The sequence below is a fragment of the Erythrolamprus reginae genome, chromosome 6 (genome assembly GCF_031021105.1).
Source record: "Erythrolamprus reginae isolate rEryReg1 chromosome 6, rEryReg1.hap1, whole genome shotgun sequence".
In the NCBI taxonomy this organism is placed as follows: Eukaryota; Metazoa; Chordata; class Lepidosauria; order Squamata; family Dipsadidae; genus Erythrolamprus; species Erythrolamprus reginae.
Window position 1 is genome coordinate 69,815,192 of NC_091955.1, and position 15,958 is coordinate 69,831,149.

General features: G+C 38.0%; 1 protein-coding gene across 7 annotated transcripts in view; it reads left to right on the forward strand.

The window, feature by feature from the left end:
• The first annotated feature begins 3,692 nt into the window (after positions 1-3,692).
• MYH9 (myosin heavy chain 9) overlaps positions 3,693-15,958 on the forward strand; it is an 80,508-nt gene continuing 68,242 nt past the window's right edge. Inside the window, exon 1 of one of the 7 annotated variants that reach the window (XM_070756202.1) lies at positions 3,693-3,781. The gene's annotated coding sequence lies outside the window, so the exon portion shown is untranslated. Of the gene's footprint in view, positions 3,940-4,122; positions 4,315-4,831; positions 4,870-15,958 lie in introns of those variants that run through there. The other 6 variants (XM_070756205.1, XM_070756201.1, XM_070756200.1 and 3 more) reach the window with 6 other exon arrangements.

The following is a 15,958-nucleotide window of genomic DNA, read 5'->3' on the forward strand; positions in this document are numbered from 1 at the left end:
CTTCATACCATATGATGGAAACGGAACTGTGAAAAGCATAAATTATCTCCTGTGTAAAACAAATGTAAATCAATATTTGCAAATTCAAAGAAGCAGAATAGACCAAGCCACAAAACCAACAATTAAACCAATGAGGACTAGGACTGAAAAGGCAAAGTTAAAGCTACATGCTTGTTTTGACTGCATGAACTTGAATATTTTTGGAGATACCTTTGCAGTTCTGCTTGTTCTACTGCAGGTATGAAAGGAAATTTCACCCAAATCTTCAACAAATCTCTAGAGATATGCCATGTTCCTTCTTGCTTCAAATGCTCCATTATCATCCCAGTGCTGAAGAAGCCCTCCATCAAGGAACTGAATGACTACAAATAAGTTGCTCTAAAATTTGTAGTTATGAAAACTTTTGAAAGGCTAGTGATGTCCCACTTGAAAAACATCACCGATCAACTGTTAGACCCAGTGAAGGGCTGCTGCTTGGAGGAGTGGGGGATGTTGTCCGGGTAGTGAAAATGGAGCTGTGATTGTAGCTCCAGCTGACTGGTGGCTAGGTGTGTGCGCCTGATGCAAAATTTGCTTCCTGTGCATGCCCAGGAAGCGAAATCTCACGTAAGAATGCGTGCAACCATGAGATTTTGGTATTTTTCATCTTTTTTTGCTTTTGCACATGCGCAGGAAGCAAATCTTGTGATGTGCACACTAGACGCCTGCCTATGCGCCCATGACTGCCCCCCGCCCCCCGCCCAGAGGCATCTTGGCATACAAAGGTAAGTGCGGCCCTTCACTGGTTAGAACCCTACAATTTGCATATCAAGCAATTAGACTGACCGATGATGCTGTTAATATGTACTACATCCTACAACATCTTAAATCTCCAAAAACCTATACAATGGTCCTCTTTGTAGACTTTAGTTCAGCATTCAATACCATCATATCGGACATTGTGGTAACTAAACTAAATCAGCTAGTGGTACCTGAACACACTTGTAAGTGGCTCACAAGCTTCCTAACAGACCGAAAGCAGCAGGTGAAGCTAGGCAACAATGAAACAGCATACAGATGGGAGATTGAACACCTAGCCTTGTGGTGCAACCAGAACAAACTGGAACTGAACACACTCAAATGGTGGTAGACTTTAGGATAAATGGTGGTAGACTTTAGGAGAAACCCTCCCCTTCTACCACTTCTTACAATATTAGTCACAGTATCAACAGTCGAGTCCTTCAAATTTCTAGGTTCTATCATATCTGAAGACCTAAAATGGTCATCTAACATCAAAAACATAATCAAAAAAGCACAACAAAGAATGTTCTTACTATTTTATTCTAATCTATTTATTCTAGTTTGCAATGGCAGCATTTAATACACTATTATTATCTTCCTTGGCTTGCTAAATAATATTCCAGAATTCCAGTTATTTCCTTCAGGGCATTATTTATGACTCTTCCCCTATGTCCAATTACGCACTTTAAATTACTTTTGAAAATGTTATTGTCTTGCTCAAATCTTTTTCTCACCTACTTGTTTTATATAACTCTGCTGCACAACTCAACTGAATAATATGGTATTATACCTCAGCCTTCCACAGAATGTGGGCTTGTAGCATTGTCAGATTCCAAATTCTATTAATCCTGTTATTATTACGGCAACTAAAGTAATTTGGAGAATACTGAGTTAGGGAAGCCTGCCATATAAAATAATGCCTATTGTTTTCTCCAATTCCTTGCTCATTTAGGTTTCACAGTACTAACCCTCCCCTCCCCATACCTGGTACCTCACCAAATATGGTGATAACAAATCCCTGATTTATAGGTAGTTCAGCTGTCTTGTACATAGTTTCAGGGGCATTTACAGGGATATATGTCAAAAATGCAGGAGGACAGCAAGGAGCAACACCTTGATTTTTTTAGCCCCTTGTAGATGCTCCTACAATAGGAGTCCTCAAACCCTGGGCCTCGGACCAGTACTCGCCCATGGCTTGTTGGAAACTGGGCTGCACAAGTAGTGGATGAGCAAGCAAAGCTTCATTTGTCCAGGTATAGGATTTAGGTTGCCCCCTAAATCATTTCACCAATCCACCCCCTCCCTCTGTGGAAGACATTTTTTCTTCTGAGGCAGAAGGGTTGGGAACTGCTGCTCTACGGTATTTGTTTAATTATTTGTTCTATTAGATTTTGGTTAAAATGGACATTGATCATTCTACTATACTTAAATTTCATAACTTTGTAAATGACATCTATGGTACCTCTTCACTCTTCATGCCTAATATTTTGCAGCAATTCTAAACTAAACTAAACTAAACACTAAATTAAACTTTGCAGCTTTTATAAATTAAAAAATAGCATAGCTGGCTAGGAAATTCTGGTAGTTGAAGGCCATCCATGAATTTATGAACAGGATTCTGGGGAATTCAGAGGCATTGGCAATTTTTTATCATCAAATTCTAGAGACTATAAGGACACCAATCTCTACCATATTCTGTTATGAATATTCCCGAATGCTGGATTAACAATGTATAGCTCTTCACCTAAAAATGGACCTTGACAGGATTGTTTAGTGTTAATAACTAAATAACAGATACTGGGGGGAAAAAGAAGGCAAATGGTAGGGAAAAATAATGCAAGGAATAACCAATTGTTTTCATTAAACATTCTTTGTTATAGTGTTGCAGTTTGCTGTAAAGCTTTTCCAGAAAAATATGACTTCAGGAAGAAGTTGAAATATAGGAAATGGAAACAGGTGTTTGGAGAATCAATACAAGGCACCAAGTGGCTAAAAGTGAGCAGAAGAGAGCAAACACACAAAATGTTGTATAGGTATCCCTAGGTTGCAGGAAGATAGGATATGTGAAAAACAGTTAAGATTACAAAAATAAAATGAGCCCAGTCTCTAAAAAGTTTTTAAGCAAGAATGAGAAATACTGTACAGTATATGCAAACTCTTACAGAAAGAAGGAAGCTAGTTTAGTGAGTTTACTTTTTCCAAGCAGAGGTGAATATTGTTCTTGGTGAATACTGTATAAAAGTAAGAAAAAACATGAGACAAAACCACCCAAACGAGATAACAAGATATTATGTGATATTCATTTTTTTAAAAATGTGAAGGACTGTGTTTAGTAATACACCGATTAAGGAGAAGACCAAGACTTCCAGAGCACATGGGATTAAACAAGAATTAAAATCCAATTTAGGAGTGTAAAATACCAGAATGTAATTTAATGTATCTAAATGGAGAAATTGCTTTTTAGGTTTTCTAATTTTCCCCATTTAAAACAATGGGGTTTTCTCCTGAGCAAGCATGGATAGAATGTGAGAAGCTAAGGAGCTTGAATTAAGCTAAACATGGATGACAGGCGTTTGTTCCCTCTGCAGTCATTTCCCACCACTATGCTACTGGTGGCCACGCCTCAAACAATCACTGAAGCACTAAAGATTGACCTACGAAGAACAGCCCCCTTTATCCAAAATGCATTGGTTGCCCAAGATGCCAATCTTCGCTCTTTCTCCAACGCGAGTCCATTGGCTGAGGCGGAGGCGGGGGGGAAGCTAATTGAAGAGCGGGAGCTAGGGCGTCAGTTGAGAAGATTAAAAAAAAAGAAGTCTTACGCCTCCTTCGAAACACCGCCCTCCACTTGAGTCTCCATTGGCGGAAACTGGCCCTCGGCTCTTATTGGCTGAGGATGCCCCCTTCACTCTGTTCTTATTGGCCGAGGATGCCGCAAGTGGATGTTTCAGACCTTTAGCGGTGGCCGCTCCCTCCCGGCTTGGAGACCTCGCTGCTGCCGGTGAGTTAGAGGCGTTGAAAGCTGGAACAACGCAGCGGGTGGGGCGCTGGGGCTCTCGGAGAAGGTATTAGTTATCAACTCTGGTCTTTCCGGCGTGAGAGAGAGGGGAAAAAAGGACTCGCGTCGCCGTCGTCTTTAAGGCTTTTAGCCGGACTCAGGTGAAGTCCCAGTTCGGAATTGGTGCGGGAAAGGGACGGGAAACGCACAATACGGCGCGTGATTTTCAGTTTGGCGCCCGCGGGTTAAAGGTTCATTGAGAGGCGGGCGGGTGTGGCTTAACTTCGAAATTGCCTTTTTTAATGCCAAAGTGCGCCGGAGGAGTCCAGGAAGTGCCCCTCATTGAGGACGTCGCCTTTTGAAGGGAAGGTGTAGCCTTTCACATTCTCTAAGCCTTCAGGGCCAAAGGGACGGATTGCTCACCCGTTTCCTTTTTTTTTGGGATGCTCTAGCTAGCATATGCCTTGCTCCTGGGCAGCAAGAATTTTAAACTGGAAAAAAAAGTGGGCTGAGGTAAAAAAAGAGCAGCCGGTCAGGTGATTTCTCTCCCCCTTCCCCCCTTTACCTTTTCTCTTACTCTCTTTATTTTTCTATGGAAAGGATTAGATTTATTATTATTTTAAGGCTTCCTTTGGGAACGGTTCCCTCTCGCACCCGCGCTTGCAATCTTATAGTGCAGTGTTTCCCAACCTTGGCCACTTGAAGATATCTGGACTTCAACTCCCAGAATTCCCCAGCCAGCTTTCGCTGGCTGGGGAATTCTGGGAGTTGAAGTCCAAATATCTTCAAGTAGCCAAGGTTGGGAAACACTGTTATAGTGATCGTGGGGGGGGGAGGCTTTGCGACCCTCCCCCTTAAGTTGCCCTCTTTTTTTTTTGCAAATAGCGGAGAAGAGAAAAAAAACCCACCGAGTGTGGTTGTGGCAGCTGCTGTCAGGTCGGCGATCTGAGTCACCCGGCTGGCAAGCCTTCTTTGCCAGGCGTTTTGCAAATGGGGCTCGGCTTCCGCCCTTCCAACTTGACTTCCTCGTTTGGGGCTCTGCAGTTTTAGTCGAGAAGGCAGGCAAGGAGTGACGGGGCAAGACGAAGCTTGTAAGTTAGAAAGCCTGCAGCTGACTTACCCCATTATTAAGTCGGACCAGATTTATTCTCTCTCTCTCAGCGAGCCTTTTTTTTTTTGCTTTTTGGGATCGATTAAAAAGGGGGCCTGGCTGGATCAGGGTTTCTTCCCATCTGGTAGGGTTCTGCATGCATAGCTAAGTCGTGCCAAAGTCATAGAAACGAGAAAATGATTGATTTACACACACACACGCACAAAGTAGGAGCTGAGTTTCTTGCTTTATGGGCTGCTAAATTGGGGGAAAGATCAGAAGCAATCTGATAAAATATTTTACTGAAAGAGTAGTAGATGCTTGGAACTAACTTCCAGCGGACGTGGTTGGTTAATCCACAGTAACGGAGTCTGCGGAGAGGGGCGGCATACAAATCTAAATAATAAATAAACTCAATTTAAACATGCCTAGGATAAACATAGATCCATCCTAAGATAAAATATAGGAGATAGTATAAGGGCAGACTAGATGGACCATGAGGGCCTTTTCTGCCCTCAATCATCTGTTTCTATGTTTCTAAAAGAAATGGTGTTTGGAATAAAAAATAAATAAAATTAAAACAGCATCATTTAGCTCTGGCAAAGAAGAAATGAATGGTTTTATTTTTAGGAGTTTTAATTGTTTTTTTAAATTGTTTTACACTGCCTAGAGTCTGGAAGGAGTTGGGCAGTTTAGAAATCTAACAAATAAATAAATGATAAATAAAATATATGTGCATAGGCTTTGAGATGCTAGCTTATCCCTATCTGACATTACTTACTCTTGATGCATTGTGTGATTGGAACAAGGTGGTTTTTTTAAAACTAGCATTTTTTGTTTGTATTTGGAACTTTTTACCATTGTTGTTACAGCTTTTAAAGTTGTAATCTGAATGCTTAAAAATATCGAGAGAAATATACATTCTTCAAGTTGCACAGAGACCCTTTATGATCCATGTCATTGGTTATCTTTTTTTAATATAGAGTAACACAGTGGTAGTTTCCTATCTTGATTTCCACAGTAAATCTCTTCTGGTAGAAGAGTTTATATGCTATTAACAAAAATGGATTGGTTGTACTTTGCATTTTATCTTGCTTGTATTTTCTCTCAGTATATAATATAAGGTTTGTATCCTGTCTTTACATACTTTAGATAACATACCTAAGTGGCATAGATTAAAATGAATACTTTCATGCAGTGTTTAAAAAGTTGTTGAACGTAGTTCATTTCTGCAAGGATAACTGTATTTAGCAATGTGCAGTCTAACTTGCTGGCACATTTGAGAAAAATAGCATCACAGTGGTGTTTATCTGGAATAGTGACTGCCATGTGTATAATTTAGTACCTGAACTGACCACAAATAACTCCTGTATATATATAAACCTGTTTATATTGATTGCAGGGTAATTCAGGATTTATGGAATAGCTTTTGCAAATGGTAAAACATGTTTTTCTGATAAATTTTTGAGCAGTTTTGCTATTACTACCCTTTAAATTATGTTAAGTAAAAATTGGGGCGATAAAATAAGCATGTTCTTTTTTTGAGAAAAGCTAGTGAATTGACATAGATTCTTAGATTAACACAATCCTGCAAATAATGTTTCACCCCTCAAGGATAGGTGTGTTACAATTGGCTGCAAATAACAACTGTATAATCAGTTACTGCTTGCATAGAGACTATGTTCTAACTTAGTCACCAGGTTTAGGTACTTTGCCATTCCAGTGAAAACTGCGGACCTTTGCACAGGCCCATGCACCCTGATTCATGCAATTGCTGTGTGCGGAGACAAATATTGTATAATATATAAAGTTGCTGCCTGGAAATTTGATGCCCTACAATACTTGTATATTCAACTGAAATAAAATAATTTTAAAATCAGTTCATTAATTTGTTAGCTGAATGGTTTAAAATTCCAATATAATTACCCTTTTATGAGGTCAAATATAATTTTATATATTTGAAGTTGATAATAATAATAATAATATAATTTATTAGATTTGTATGCTGCCCCTCTCTGAAGACTCGGGGCTGCTCACAACAATAGTGAACAATATATAACAAATCCAATAATTAAAAAACTCTGTCTAAAAATCCTTATCATTAAAAATAACCATGATGGGAGCTTTCTTGTTATTAAAGTTTGGGAAAAGTAGCTAAACCTTTGTTTATATAGTTTTGGAAGCAACTGTTTAGCAGATAGGATTATATTAACAACAACATAGCTACATTCTCATTCTTAGTGTATTTATATTTTCTTATTGCATTCTTCTCAAAATGTTATTCTTTGTTTTGAATCTAATATTTTTACCCTGCAATTTTCTTGTGTCCTAACCAGGTTCAATCCTGTTTTGCTTTTTCAAAACCAGGCAGGGTTGGCTAGGTGCTGCCACCTACTGTGATGAAGGCAACAAAAAAAAAATCTATAGAGCTACGCTATTATGTTTGATAGAGCAGTATTCTATTTCTGAATACTGTACTTTGACAATACAATTTCACTGAAAATAAGACTCAACTGGAGAATAAGCCCTTGCATGATTTTTCAAGATGCTTGTGATATAAGCCCTACTTCCAAAATAAGCCCCAGTTAAGATAATCAGCCAGACAGATGCAATTAGTACCATATTTTCCCCCAAATAAGGCCTAACCACAAAATAAGCCCTAATGCATCATTTGGAACAAAAAATAATATAAGACCTGGTCATATTTTCAGAAAAACACTGTAGTTAACTCTTCAGCAATGTGTAGATAACAGTTACAACATCCAAAAAAGACTAGGCAGTATTTAATTACTATATGTTCAAAGTATTACTACATGTCAATCAATTTTTCTCAATATTTGAATAATAAATTTGGCTTTGGCATGCATAATATTTTAATACACAACCATAATAGTTACCCTACTCCCCTCTCTCTAAAATGTGCGAATTTGCCTTCATTTAAGCAATTGATATTAAAGGAATAGTCCCAGTGATCACTGGTATATTATGCCATATATGCACATAATGTGCACATCTTTGGACTTCATAACTTAAGGATGGAATTGTCATTCTGTTTAATAATGTTAAAAAAAATAGAAATTATATAATCCTTAGTTGCTTTAAAAATATGATTATAAACCCAGAAATTAATTTGATACTAAAACCTATGGTTGCCAGTAAATGTATGACTACTAATTTGAGACCAGGGGAAAAAAAACCTAACAACATAAAATTTGCCTTTTTCACATGTTTCTCAAGATAGCATGGGATTGCATTGTTCAAAAAGCCCGTGTTGAAGGTTGCTGAATATTTGAATAGTATTTGACATAGGTTTTTTGATATTTTGGCATTAACTATAAAACAGTAAATTAACTCACAGAATTATAACATAAATATAGTTCTGTTATATACTTATACAATTGCAGATTGTTCCTCCACATGTAAAACTTTCTCTCTCTCTCTCTTGGTAGCAGAAAGGAATTATTTTAATTTTGGATATGATTCTGTAGGGAGTTAGTTTTTTTATTTAAAAGATTCCAGCTAATTGGTCTTCAGATAGAATTGCAGAACACATAAGTGTGCCTGAAGTACTTTTTGAAAATATGCTGATTTTTGGCTTCTGTTGGATACACTATTTCAGTGACTTAATCCAGTGGCTTTTTTGCTTAACTAGAGAGAACACTTAAGTGTTTTGTGTCACTCTCAGAACTTGCCAAGGTACTGAATGAGGATAGCTTGCAGATTTATGCGGTATTATCTTAAATTCGGGAAAGAAATGAGTCAGTGTTGCCCTGAACATGGGGAATTCATTGCAGTAGATCTTTATGAGATGCCATATTGGAGAAAGATTGCTTCTAGGGTGGGAAGATATGGCAAATCTTCAGGATTTCAAAAACACCTCTCACTGGAAAATGCTGCTGAATTGAGTGTTTGGGCCTCTTGTTGAAGTGAAGGAGTGCTAGAACTACTTGCCTTAAAAGGCATGTGTCTCAATTTGCTTTGTGGAATAGGAAAAAGTAGGCAGGAATCGATTCTTCCTTTTTCGTCTAAGGTACATACTTAATTCTGCAACAGCACTCATGTTATTTTCTTTTGGAAAGTGCACTCTTAACAAAGTAGCCTAGAATTCAGAAGAACTTTATTTTCACCAGTCTCCAGAAATGCCAATTGATATTATTAACATAGGATTTTGCTTTCTAGTAGAAAAACTTTCTCACCTGTACACCTGGAGTGCTCGGATTTTGGGTTGAAGGGAGTTACGCATTTTTAGTGGTCAGAAAGGCTGAAAAGTGGAAGGTTCTTTCCAGCCTATCCTAAATAAAATACTTAGGGAAGGAGTGAGCCTGGGCAGGAACACCTCTTCAAAATCAGGAAGAGGGCGTGATGCCAGACTTAGCATTTTGGATAGTCTCTGATAAAATTAGCATACTGGTTTGACTGCTTCTGTCACTGTCGATATCACTTATGGTATGTTGGTGGTGATGTAATTGCATTATAACTGATTTATGATTGCATTTATTTCTTATCTGAGAAATGTAAAGCAGGAGCCACCTTTCAAGATATGGTCAATATACGCAGCTAAAAAATAATCTTATTGACTAGACCTCCCTGGAGGATGATGGGTTTCTGAGATGGAATTTACCAGCAGCAACCCATTAAAAGAAGCAATGATATAATGCATTGTCTGAGTTGATATGGCCTATTGGGCCAAAATGTAGTTGGCTAGCTTATGGGCTTTGCAAACCCAGCTGATGATTAGTTAGTGGTACTGTATGCTGTGTAAAACTAGACAGTTGGTTAAATCAGAATACCATGATTCACTTAACTATTTATTTAGATATTATTTAAACACAGCCTTTGCAAAGCTTTAATATTTAGTTAAAAAACGTAGTGCACATTTTCTGTGGACTGTAGACTGGATGCCTGGTTTCCAAATAATAACAGGAAGATTGGTTTTTTTGGGGGAGGGGAAAGGATGTCATGAAATACAATTAATGTTATAGTTACATTATAACATACTTTTTTGCTGATGAAATTAAAAGTAACTTTTTCATCTTTTGTTTTAAGTACTTCCCCTACGAGATGAATATGGATTTTGTATTGTTACAAAAGTGTCAAAGAAGGCTTTGTGTATCAATCTGAGGAATTTGCCTGCTCTAGTACTTGCCTATATGACATGTTGACTGGGATAATGGGAACTGGGGTCCAGTAATATCAGGAGAACTATGGATTGTCTTTATGGCAGAAATTAATGAGGCAGCAACAGCTGTGGACATTCCTAAATTTATACATTAAATTGCTAATATTTATCAATTATTTCTTTTATGCTATCTTGTCCAATCTGATTAAGCAATAACCAGATTCCAAAGTATTTTTTATTGATTTCTGTGACATTTAAAAAAAAACATTTAGAACTATATTTGCTTGATGGAAAACAGTTTAGTTTGTAAAGCATTAGTTGGTCTTTGATTGTATTGAAAAAATGAGATTAACATGATTATTTATATTGGTACCCACTGAATTGTTGGATTAGACTAAAGAGTTGAAAAAACATTATGGAAGAAGACCGTGGCAAACAAAACATTTTCGTATAATTGCCAAGAAAAGGATATGGATGCATCCTGTAGTTACTAGGAGTCAAGTTTGACTTCAGAGAGTGTTACCTTTTATCACCCAAGTATGTAGAACAGTGATGGGCAACCTTTTGAGCTTGGTGTGTCAAAATTCGCCAAAAAACCGAGCATGACTTGGGTGGTGTGTCACCTTGAGAAAAAAACCCATAATTTTGTGCTAAAAGTGTCTGGTAACCGATTCCAGGCACTCCAAATTTCCTGTTCATAGTGGCACTCCTCTTGATTCTCCAAGCGGCACCTTTCTAGATTCTCAAGCTTTGACCTTCGCCGAGTCTTACTTTCACTTTGCGGAATAGTCCCCGGACTCTTTTTTTAAAAAAAAACTCCTGCAGGAGAGGGAGGGGCGCTCTTGCCCCAAAGACTCACTGAAACGGCGAATTCTCACGTGAATTGCAGGTTATTTCCAGAAGCCTGGGACAGATATCCTTGCAAAGGTTTGACAGAAAAAGCAAGCCAAGAGCAAACTTCAAAAGAAGGGAAAAGACGGGAGGGAAGGAGGGGGCGAAAGGAGGAAGGGAGGGAGCAGAGGGGAGAAGGAAGGAAGGAAGGAAGGGGCTCTTTGGAAGGAACAGGTTTCGTTCTAATGGAAAGAATCGGCTCACCCAATGAAAGGGAACGCGAAGCGACGATATTTCTTCATCTGGAAAAATGGACGCCTGACTTCCTTAGCGGCCGTGTGTCACTGAAAATGGCTATGCGTGTCAGCGCTGACACGCGTGTCATAGGTTCGCCAACACTGATGTAGAACAATCATTGCTTGCTTGCTTGCTTTTAATCTAAGCATATCCAATATATCTGCTCTGGAAGAAGCAATATTAATTGTGTATAGTCCATAACCATATGTTACTATACACAATTAATATTGCTTCTTATATATAAGTATGTATTCTTAGCGAAGGTGGTCAAGAGAATTTCAAATTCTCTTAATTCAAACTTTTGATTGTCAGTATTAAAATCTGTATGTAAACTGAGTGTTACAACTATACAAAAATAAAAGATTTAACAATACCATTGTGTTCAATATTTTATAAGGAAGCTAAATGTAAATCCCTTCAATTAACAGAACAGATGCAGTGTTCTGTTTTAGAGAAACTTTAGTTAAAGAATTTAGGGGTTTTTTGGTAACAAAGATAGTTTCAGTTCAGATGCTAGCCCTGCTTACAATTATTATTGCATTCTTTTTTGATGCAAACAAAGTGACATTTAGTAGGAAACCCTGAGTTTAAACAAATGAGAGCTGTATTTGGCTGATTGGCCAAAATTTTCTTGTTTGTCTTCTGGGTTAAAATCCAAATTACAAAAGACGGTAACAGTTCTCCATGGAGCAAGACAACTCAATGCTATTCTCAGAGCTCCGAGTGAATTTGGCAGATTAAAAAAGCAGAAAAAAATGGGGGAAGGCCTGTGGGCCTCAAACCTATGATTGAACCATCCTTTCTGTTTCTAAAATATCTCCCACCTTATGTTGCTAAATTGTTGGTTTGATTTTGAGGTTAGCCTGGTTTGCAAACCCAGCCAGCAGATGGTGGATAGTTAAACTCTAATGAATCATGACTAGTGTGGCCTTAAAACATATTGCTTTGTGACTCATATTAAGAGTAGACACAACCAAGTGTAATTGCTAATGAGTCTAAAAGTGTCTCTTGATTTTCCGTATGCAAAAGCAATTATATCAAGTAGCTCTTTGTAGCCAACACCCAGTTGCATTTTCAAGACCTTGAACTTTGCCCATAATCTCCAGCCATTAAAGTTTTTGATATAAGGGATTTGAATTCTAGATTGTTTGTGTAATATTATATTATAGAAATTGTTTGACATGTGAATCATGTTTCATGCAATTTGTTCATACTTGAAGATATTTTGAAGTAGTAAAAAGTGTTAGATAACGTTGGACATTTTTCCTAGCCTTTCATAATGGAGAAATTGTGGCTATTGAAAAGGAAAGTATCTTGACTTCCTTTGTTGAGCTTTAAAAAAGCTAAGGGTTTTTTTTCCGTATGATGTAGTCTTGAAGTTTTGTTGAATTTGATGTCATTGTATCATTTGTCTCTATTGTGCAAATTATATGGACAGTAAATATAATTACCGTAGATCAGACCCAGGTTGCTGTAGTAATGCTTAAGATGGTAGGTCAGGATTCGTGGATGAAGGTTTAGTTTTCTCTCTCTGCCACTGATATCCCCTGAAACTTTGAGCTAAACATTCTCTCTCAGTCCAAACCTATCCTTATAAGTTTTTTTATGAGGGACTGCTGTACATATTGCTTGAGTTCCTGTACTAAAGGCAAGATAGAAATCAAAATAATCTGAAGTCTTGAAGTAAAGGAGGTATGCTAAAGCCTGCTGATCTTCTGCTACATTCTGCCAATTGAACTCCCTTTTTCCAATTAATTTTCTTTTATATATAATCTACTTTAACCACATACTTAGATATATACATTATAATTTATAAAGAGAAGTTGGAGAGATATAAGCTCAGAGATACTTAATAAGGGTAGCAAGTTGGATGTTGATAACAGATTATGGAGACTGGGGGGATTAGCAAAAAAACTGGCAGTCCCGTTTTTAGATCTAAATGAATGAGAATATAGCTCCTGCCTATGCAGAAGAATACAATTAAGTTACTGGCTCTGATTGGGAGCATGCTGTGTAGTTATTGTTGTCCATAGTTTAGATATGCTTAAAGTCTGTGAGGAAAGAAAGAATTTTTGCTTTGTTCCATCATAAACAACGCCTTGTGCCTATCTCGAAGCCCCTGTTGCTTAGGAGACATGGGAGTTTTGAGCCAAATCCTTTAAGCAGCAGGGATGGGCTGTAGTTTATGAAAGTGCTGTTCTAGTCTTGAAGTAAGAGAGTGGTCACAAAAAATATGTTCTCCTTCAGGAATGTTTTCCTTGTGGAATTCTGTTTCTTCTCTACCGAAAAGGCATGTACTGCACATATAGTAACAGGAAATAAGAGTCACAGGACGTATATTATGTGAGATTTAATTTGGAATAAAATATATTCCAGACTTTTAAAGTATTGGGTTGTTAAAAGTTGAGCTTAAGGGTGCTGAGAATGAAGCCTGAAACTCTTTTTAATACATGTCTCCTGAAAACAAGATGCCATTTCTTTTTAACAGTTTCAGTGCTTTGCAAGCTCAATTAGTTTCACTTTTGAGTACAATGTGGCCTAACATTTGCTTATATTGCCATTTAAAAGCACCAAGTGTCCCCACCAAGTGCTTTTTTTTAATGGATTCTCTGTACTGTAAAAAATATTATTTGATTTGCATCATTTTTTTTAGTGGTGATTTTGGTGAAAAGCAAGTAATGTTAGTTATTTGATTTGAATTATAACAACCTTTTATTTTTTTTATATTAAGACAGCATACATATTATTTTCTTCTTTTGTTTTGCCCACAACATGATCCTGTGGGGTACCCTGAGTTGAGAGAATGTGACTGGCCCAAAATCACCCGGTCAGTTTAAGTGGCTGAGGATAGACTAGAACCTGGATCTCCTTGCTTCTAATCCAACACCTTAACCAATGCATCACAAAGCATTGCTTTTAATAAAGCCGGCTTATACAGCTAAGCTTATTAGAATACTGTAACTTGGCAGTCATTCTTTTCTCTTCCTCGCTTTTCTAACTTAGCCCTACACAGATTTTCCTAAACTATTTTAGAGCCATTTAACATGTATCTTGTTCTCTATCGTGGATGGAGTCATCATTCAGGATGGGTTGTCCTTGTCTTCTCAGAATGTGGACCGTCTGTTACTTTTTGCTGGATCCGCCCTCCTAAGACCCAGCTTTGACTCAGTCCTTAGACTAGACAGATGCGGCTATTCAACTCCCTTCCTGAACGCTGGTTTTTGTTCGAATTCCTTGGCTTGACTTCGGACTGTTCTTGACTCCAAGTGATCTCCCCTAGCCCTCGGTCATGCAAGGTGCTGGGCCCTTTTTGGCAGTCGAGTCTCAGATTCTGCCGCGGCAAGGCATCTTGGACCCATTCACGTGAAGGAGCTCTTTCCAAACTATCTGTTCGGACAAGCAAGGCCAGCAGCGATAATTTATCTGGCCTGCCTTCTGTTACATCTCCCATCATCTAGGCTGGCACATTCCTCCCTCTCACCCTCCCCACTCTTGCTGTGTCACCTGCATTGCTGCTGCCGGGGTGGACGATCCGTTCTCACTCCTAGGAGGTCGGATCTAGCAAAAAGTAACAGACTCAGTCCTTATTCTGAGTGGATGAGGACAACCTATCCTGAATGATGGCTTCACCTGATGAGAAAAGGCATATCAGGTAAGACCAATGCGTCTTTCCTCCTGAAGAATGGCAATGGGAAAACCACTACCTCCAAATGGTCTTTCTGCAACCCCTTGAAAGCAAGGCCAGCTAAATGCAACCTTTTGGAACAGCAGTCAAGAAAATGCAACATATAATTGATGGTATTGAAGGCTGCTGAGAAACAAGAAGAACAAGAATGGGTGCATTCCACTTCCGTGGTCATCAGTGCCATTTCAGTCCCATGACCTGGCCTGAATCGTGACTGAAAGGGATCTATTACTGGTTGGACTAAAACACTAATACTAATTTGTGCTAATACTGATAAAATACTAATTTTCTTTCAGATATCCTTGATCCAGCTTTAGTTACAGGTTGGCCTTGAAATGAAATCGTTCAGATCAAATTACTGCATATCTTTAGTGAAAATATGCAGGCCATTTCAGTGTTAGGGCAAAATGACTAGCAAACTCCCTAGTTAGTCAACATTTTTTCCTGTGATATCTCCTCAGATAGCGAATAAATCTATTAATATTTCCCAATCCACCTTTGTGTCTATCATGGATAGAAAAAAAAAGGTAATTTAGAATTTTAGCATTCAGTGGTTGTTAGTATTTGGTTTTCAAGCAACCTGTAAGATTAGAATGTGGATAAAATTATATTAATTTTTAGACAATATTTGTAAAATATTTAAATGCCAGACTTAGTTCAGTTTTTTTCTTTATGAACAATAGATGTCCTTATCCACAAAGCAGCTTTGATGCCAAGGTATGAATTGCCCCATGATTAAACCAGTGATGGCAAACACATGGTCTTCCAGATGCTGTTGGCTTCCACTACTGTATCGGTCATGCTGGAAATTTTTTCCCAGTAATATTTGCACTGCCTGAGGAAAGTTTTCTTCTAATAAACATTTATACATCTTTACTGAGTTTTGCAATTCGGTCTTCCCTTGCTGTAGATATTAATTTTACAATAATAGTACAGGTTAATTTATGTTAAATGTTTCAGCACTTTAGCCTTACACTTTATGTAATTGGAAGGTTTTAAGTCCTACACAATTTTTAAGAGATTAGAAAAACAGGATTCTTTTTCCTTTAAAAATACTCTTACCCAATTGAAAGAGGTTTTAAACCAGTCATTGCTCCAGGCTGAAATAGTCTACTCAGTTATCTACAGTAGGAGTAAACCCATTGGACTTCCTATTGT